Source organism: Castor canadensis, chromosome 11, assembly GCF_047511655.1.
Source record: "Castor canadensis chromosome 11, mCasCan1.hap1v2, whole genome shotgun sequence".
Lineage (NCBI taxonomy): Eukaryota > Metazoa > Chordata > Mammalia > Rodentia > Castoridae > Castor > Castor canadensis.
This window is the reverse complement of record NC_133396.1, coordinates 102,304,793-102,311,435: the sequence shown is the minus strand read 5'-3', so window position 1 is coordinate 102,311,435 and position 6,643 is coordinate 102,304,793.

The window sequence follows — 6,643 nt, the reverse complement described above, 5'->3', positions numbered from 1 at the left end:
TTGAACAGACCAAAGTAAAGCACAGTTTCTGGCATAGAGAAAACATTCAATATACTTAATTCATAGATTTAAAGAATATCTTTCTTATATTTGCTTGTTTGTTATGGGTCATCATACTTGCTCTTTGTGTTTCAATCACAAAACAAAAGATCATTTCCTACATCCATTAGAATTTACCTTGTGAGATTCAGTTTACTTTCCCGACACTTTAAGATATTTTTTTTGACAGTCTTGCTATGTAGTCTGGTTAGACTTGGATGCACTGTGTAGCTCCAGATGGCCTCAAAGCCTCAATTCTCCTTACTTCTGTTGCTCAAGTGCTGTAATCACAGGTATATACCACCATACCTGGCTTTAAAGTGTTTTAGATACTTTTACTCTGTCATGTCCTGTCTTGTGCATTTCTGCCCACTTCATGTTAAATACAAATTTTAGAAGTATGCTCCCTGGCTTCTTATCTATGTTAGTAATAAAACTTTTAGGTGTCACTGTTGATTCAGTAGATGCCACTGTGACAGACCCCTAGATCTGAACCTTTTCTTCAAAAACAGGAAATAAACATACTACAGGAAAAGTTATTCATCCAACTAAAAATTCTCATAGCAATAGGCTCCCCATGCAGTATTTCCTTTCTCTTCTGTGCAAATAAAACGTTCCTGGCCTTGGCTGCTTGAGTTTGCCTCTGATTTCCATCTAAGTACGGAACAAAGGACCCTTGCCATCAGAGAATCCCAGCTTATTATGTGGTAACCTCAGGGATATTTCTTCATCTGAGGTTGGAGGTTTTGCCAAACTGGAGGGGACTGTCTTGGAAGTGGCTGTGATCATCTGCACTCCTGTAGAGTCTGTCCTCCAGGAATGCCCCCCACCACACTTAATTATGGTGGAACTCTCAGGTCAACTTTTTTGTCTCTCTCTCTTTAAGGAGGGCTTCTCCCTCGGGAATCTGGAAAAAAGCTCTGAGCTCACTACAGCTGTTAAGGCAGTTAACCTGAGAGATCAAAGATCAGCCAGGGGCTTATACAGAGCTAAAATCTCAGTGTACCCAGGCTATTCTCTCAACTTTTGGTTTCCTTCTTTTTCTTTCCCACATAGATCAGAATGAGTGGCCATCCCTTCTGCCCTAGGCAACAGTTAGATTTGTGTCAAAACTACCCCAAGGGAAGACTTTAACAAAAGTATTTCCTATACAAATATTATCTGCCCCACCTACATTCTCCTTCTCTAGATACAAGCCATTCCTGGGGCTCAGACAATGATACCATATTCCAGGGGAAAAAATACTTCTGCCCCAACCTGCGGCTTGACTTTTCAGGCAGACATAGCTGCTATAAAACCCTCAGGCACTGTTTATTGCAGCACTATTCACAACAGCCAAGTTATGGAAACAACCAAGATGCCCCACTACTGATGATTAGATCAAGAAAATGTGGTATTTATACACAATGGAATTTTACTCAGCCATGAAAAAGAATGAAATCCTGTCATTCACAAGTAAATGGATGGAACTAGAGAACATCATTCTGAGCGAGGTTAGCCAGGCTCAGAAGACCAAAAATTGTATGTTCTCCTTCATATGTGGACTTTAGATCTAGGGCAAATAAGGCAATGTGGTTGGACTTGGATCACATGACAAGGGGAGAGCATATAAGGGAGATATGGAAATAGTTAGAAAACCCATAACATGAAAGCGTTTGATGTCCCCACTCCAGAGGAACTACTACAGAAACCTTAAAGCAACAGAGGTCAACATGAGAAGGGGATCAGGAACCAGTGTAAAGATCAGTTAGAGATGAATCAACTTGGGTTGTAACACATCTGTACATAGAAGCAATGCTTGGAATCTCTCTGTATAGCTACCCTTAACTCAACTAGCAAAAATGCTTTGTCTTTCTTATTATGCTTATGTCTGCCTGGCACGTGATTAATGACCCCCCACCAGAAACAAATGGGGGCAGGGTTTCTCTCCCTTAGTGTCAAATTTCCAGCCTTCTGGTTAGGACAAAGGAAAAATCCTCAAAAAGGCTCAATAAAAAAAATACAAAAGGACATAGTAACATAGTGGACACTACATACAGCACTTGTCAGAACATGTTCCTGTGGTCTCCCCCTTAGGGAAGGAATTCTTCCCCTATCTGTGCTAGCCCTCCTGGCCATCCTGGGTCACTTTCAATAAAATCTTGTTAAATTAGAGGCTCTTAATAATTAAAAAACAGCTAGATATATAAGATTATAAAATAAAGTGAAGACTTGGTCAAAGGTCATGTCAGTAAGAGTGGTCAAAATTCAGGCAGACCCAAATGTCTTCCCCACAATCCTGGCCATGGGTGGTGGTGGAAAGGAATGCCTTCTCCCAAAGGAGTATGGTTCCCAGTGGAAGAACCAGGTCTCTGGCCCTGGGGAAGACTAGGCACATTAGACCCTCCTTAAAGTGACCAGTCTCCCTTTTCCCTCTTTTAAATGGGAGCTCAAATTTCCTAAATTCTTGAGGGATCTCATCCTCACTTGCTTATTAAAACATTTTAAAAAATCTTAACCCTGAAAGCCTAAGAAAAAAAGATCCTCATTTTCTACTATACCTAGGTTTGGCCTAAATACCCTTTTGGAGATCAGGAGTGCTGGCCAAAAGGGAAAAACATGGACTATAACATCATCCTACAATTAGACTACGCTACAAAAAGGAGGGAAAAGCCTAAACTTTGTAAAAAGTAATGTTGCATAGATGTGATGTCATTAGCTACCTTACAAGCTTTAACTCCTGAAGAAAACTTTAAAATATTAAATTATGTAAAAAAAAAAAAAAGATTTGTCCTCAAAATTGTCTCAAAATGAAAAAGAAAAAGATAAGAACAAGCTTTCCCAAAGGGTACAGAGCAAATTGTCATAAAGGTACAGAGTAAGTTGTCATAAATAGATGGAGCTTATATAAGTGACTAAGTTGACTAAAATCTAAGAGTTGCATTAAAGGTTCTATACAGTCAAAATTTAATGTATTAATGTAAAACTAAAACTTAATTCTCTAAGCTCATAATAACAAGACTACCTTAAAAATATTGTTCTGTTCTTGATAACATTTACAAAAAATCTGTCTTAAGGAAAAGGTTTTTGTTCTATCAAGATAACTTTCAGGAATCTTTGGCGCTCCAAGAATTTACCAAGACAATCAAGTGGAAAAAACAAGTTTATTAGGACACAGAAAGGCAACAGGCATCTAAGTACATGGAATGCTGCTGTACTAACATGTAGACTGGGACAAATCTACTTATGTGAAACAAAGTAAAAACAAAGCTAAAGTACACCCTCCACATAGGATTAAAAAAAGGATTTTAAAAAAATGCACTACTCTGGAGGTCTTGAGATCTCTAGACTTTATTAGAGTCAACAAAATAGAGGTAGTTAATTAAAAAAACAATTGGGTAGTGTGTCATTAGGTCTGAAACATTGGGCTATGCATTATCAACTCCTTTCACAAGTCAGATGGAGGAAATTCTTGGCCTAGAATTGTCAGACTGAGCCTGTTAACTTTGGGGGGCTCATTGGCTACAGGTGAGCAGAATCCTACTGTATGTCATAAGCCACCTGTTATTGTCAGCCATCAGGTTTCCTACCTCTACACTTAGTCCTCATAAGTATTTACTTGTGTTCTCTGCTGATTTTTGTCAGGGTTTTAACTACTGAGATAACTGAGTCATAACAAAAAAAAATTATTTAACAGTTGGTTTATGTAAAATTTTCTAGATGACCTCACAATTGAGATTAAACAGCTATTATTTTAGGTGATTCTATTGCAGTTAGTACCCTATATGTGCCTGTGATTAGGCTATTGGGGGTCACTGACACTGCTCCCCTTAACTAATAGGAAATCTAAGGTTTTACTCCAAGGATAATAACTAACATGTATGTATACCCTCTAGAGACCTGTGATGCTGTTGCTGGCTCCTATATATTAGATATATCTGTGTTTTCTTATATATCAGGCTTTCTAAAATACAAAATTTAGAAAAACACGATAACAAAATGTTAATGGTACTGACACACTGTTCTGTTAGTTGCTAAATTGTCTATCAGAATTTTAGCCATGGCTCTTTTAAGTTTTTGTCATTATAGAAATGATCCTTCTGGGACATTTACAATCAAGTCCATAAAAAAGTGACCTTAACAAGTATCTGTCTATCAACCAGGATAGCTTGAGATTTTGTCTTGTATTGTTGTTATCTATAAGCCCACTGAGTAAGAGCAACTCTTTTAAGCCTCTTTGTTGCTTAAATGTGGCCAAAAGGGTCTAGTTGGCACTGACTCCCACCTGACTTGCTTGTTGCTTTCTCCTCCCCCAACATGGGACACTAAAAGAAAAAGCTAATCCTCACCAGGAAGGATCAAAATGACCAAATGGAAAAATCTTCAGAGGAGACTGCTCAGAGACAAACAGTTTGGAGACAAGAGGGGAATGCTATCAAAGTGCAAATGGACTCATTCATGCCAGACCTCTCAAAAAAGTTAATCAAAACCAAGAGGGTTAAAGAAGTGGTTCTTGGGCATGTGCAGCTAACATTAAAGCCCTCTAGGCACAAATTCATATTTTTAGCCAGGGCCTTCTACTTTAATAGGACAAAGTGACTATTTCTACTGGGTTCAGACATGTCCTACGGTACTTTTAGTTTTGTTTTAGTTATGGTGGTGCTTTTAGTTTTAGACTTAAATAATGTTTTGTTTTTTTTTTTCTTAAACTCATTAGATTTTCTTTTGGCTAAACAGGAAAAGAAATATACAATTGTGAATACATCCTTTTACACATGTAAATACTTCAGACATTGTTAAAAACAGTGTACAAACTATATTCTCTAACAGGCTAAGTGGCTTCAGGAACAGTCCTTAAAAACTAAGGTATTCACACACCATATAGGCATGGGATCAAATAAAATTCTGGCTCCCCTCTACGAAATGGTCCCTACCCTTTTTGAGTCCTTCAGTTGCCATTATTCTGTTACTTGTGTTTGAGCTTGCGTTCTAAACTTACTTGTCAAGTTTGTTTCCTCTTTCCTAAAATCTATCATACTACAGATGCTGATAAAAATAAAGAGGTTCTATCATTGTGGTCCCTTCAATAACCCCTCTGTGTTCAGTCCTGATGCCTTGGGCTGCTTCATCATCCCCCTTCAGTGGGAAGTAGTCATTAGGTTGTCTTCATCATCCCTGTTCTTAATGATAGTCAGGGTGATCATTGAGAGGGGGACTTGAGGGGCAGACTGCAGGAAGGAGGTCCACATGTTCTCCAAAGGTGGTGATTAGCCAGGGAGAAACACCCCCTCTCCTTCCCAAGAAACACCTGTTTGAGCCAAAATCTTTGTTGAAACATACTCCTCCCACAGGCAATAAAACCTGACATCCAACTGGACACCAGGGACTACTGGTTTCCAGGTCCCACTGCACATCCCCCCATGCAGCCTTTCCTTTCTCTTCTCTGGAAATAAAACTTTTCTGACCTTTGCTGCTTGAGTCCACCTTTAATTTCGATCTAAGCATGAAACAAAAGACCTTTGCCAGGTCCCAACATATTAGATACACACCTGAAAATCTTCATTTAGCCAAAGTGTTACACCTGAATAAAGAGAAAATATATGTCTCTATACATGTTTTCTCCAGTGTACTTTTAAAATGTACTTTTAGGCCCTCTGTCTATGCATCCAGAACTTAGAACACACAGGAAGTGCTATGTGAGCTATGGCAGCAGTAACTGCTCAAGCCTGCAGAGGCAGTGATCACATTGGAAATGTCATACACACCTCCTTTTGAAGAAATGAAACAATAAATAAGACTAGACCATCTGTTAAGAGGAAAGAAACTGTAATTACAAGAAAACTATAAATCACATCATTTGAACATTAGTTTATTCAAAAAATTGTAAATTTCTTTATTATTATTAATATAACACAAGGCATAAAGTGTACTTTTTAAAGACTAGACAAATTTGCATACTAAAAAAATTAAAGCAAAATTGTTAGATAAGATTCATTTCTGCTTGGCAGTCTTTTCCAACCACAGAACTCATCTTTTTTTTTTTTTCTCTGCATTCAAGGAAAAATATCAGAGCATTATTGCTACTAATTTTTATTATTCTTACAAAATGGAAACCTTCATGTTTATCATGAGTTGTAAAACATTATTTAGTAGCTTTTAGGATGTCATAAAGCATGTCCAACACAAAACATTAATAGGCATTCATACACTGTATTTTTGATTAATCATTTTAAGTGTATCTGAGTTTGATGTTTCCCCACCAAAGAAAAAATTTTAGTTTTTGTTTTATAAGAGAAAAAATTCTGAAGTGATAGTTATATTTTATTTTCTCCCTTATTTTTAACTTTATAGCAATTTTGAAAAAAATTATTAGTGCTTCTGACAAAATTTAAGCTGAGTCCAATGTGGAGCATTTTATAAACAGTGACAGACACCTTATACCATCATGCTCATGAATTCAATCTCTGAATATTTTTAAGCTTCTTATGCAAATGTAATACTCTTCCACACAGTCCATTTTAGTTCTGCTTCTAAAAGGCTTTTAGCTAAAATCTTCAGGTTTGAAATACTGCTTTAACAATAATATAAAGTTCAATTTATAATTTCTTCTAATGTTGTCATGCTC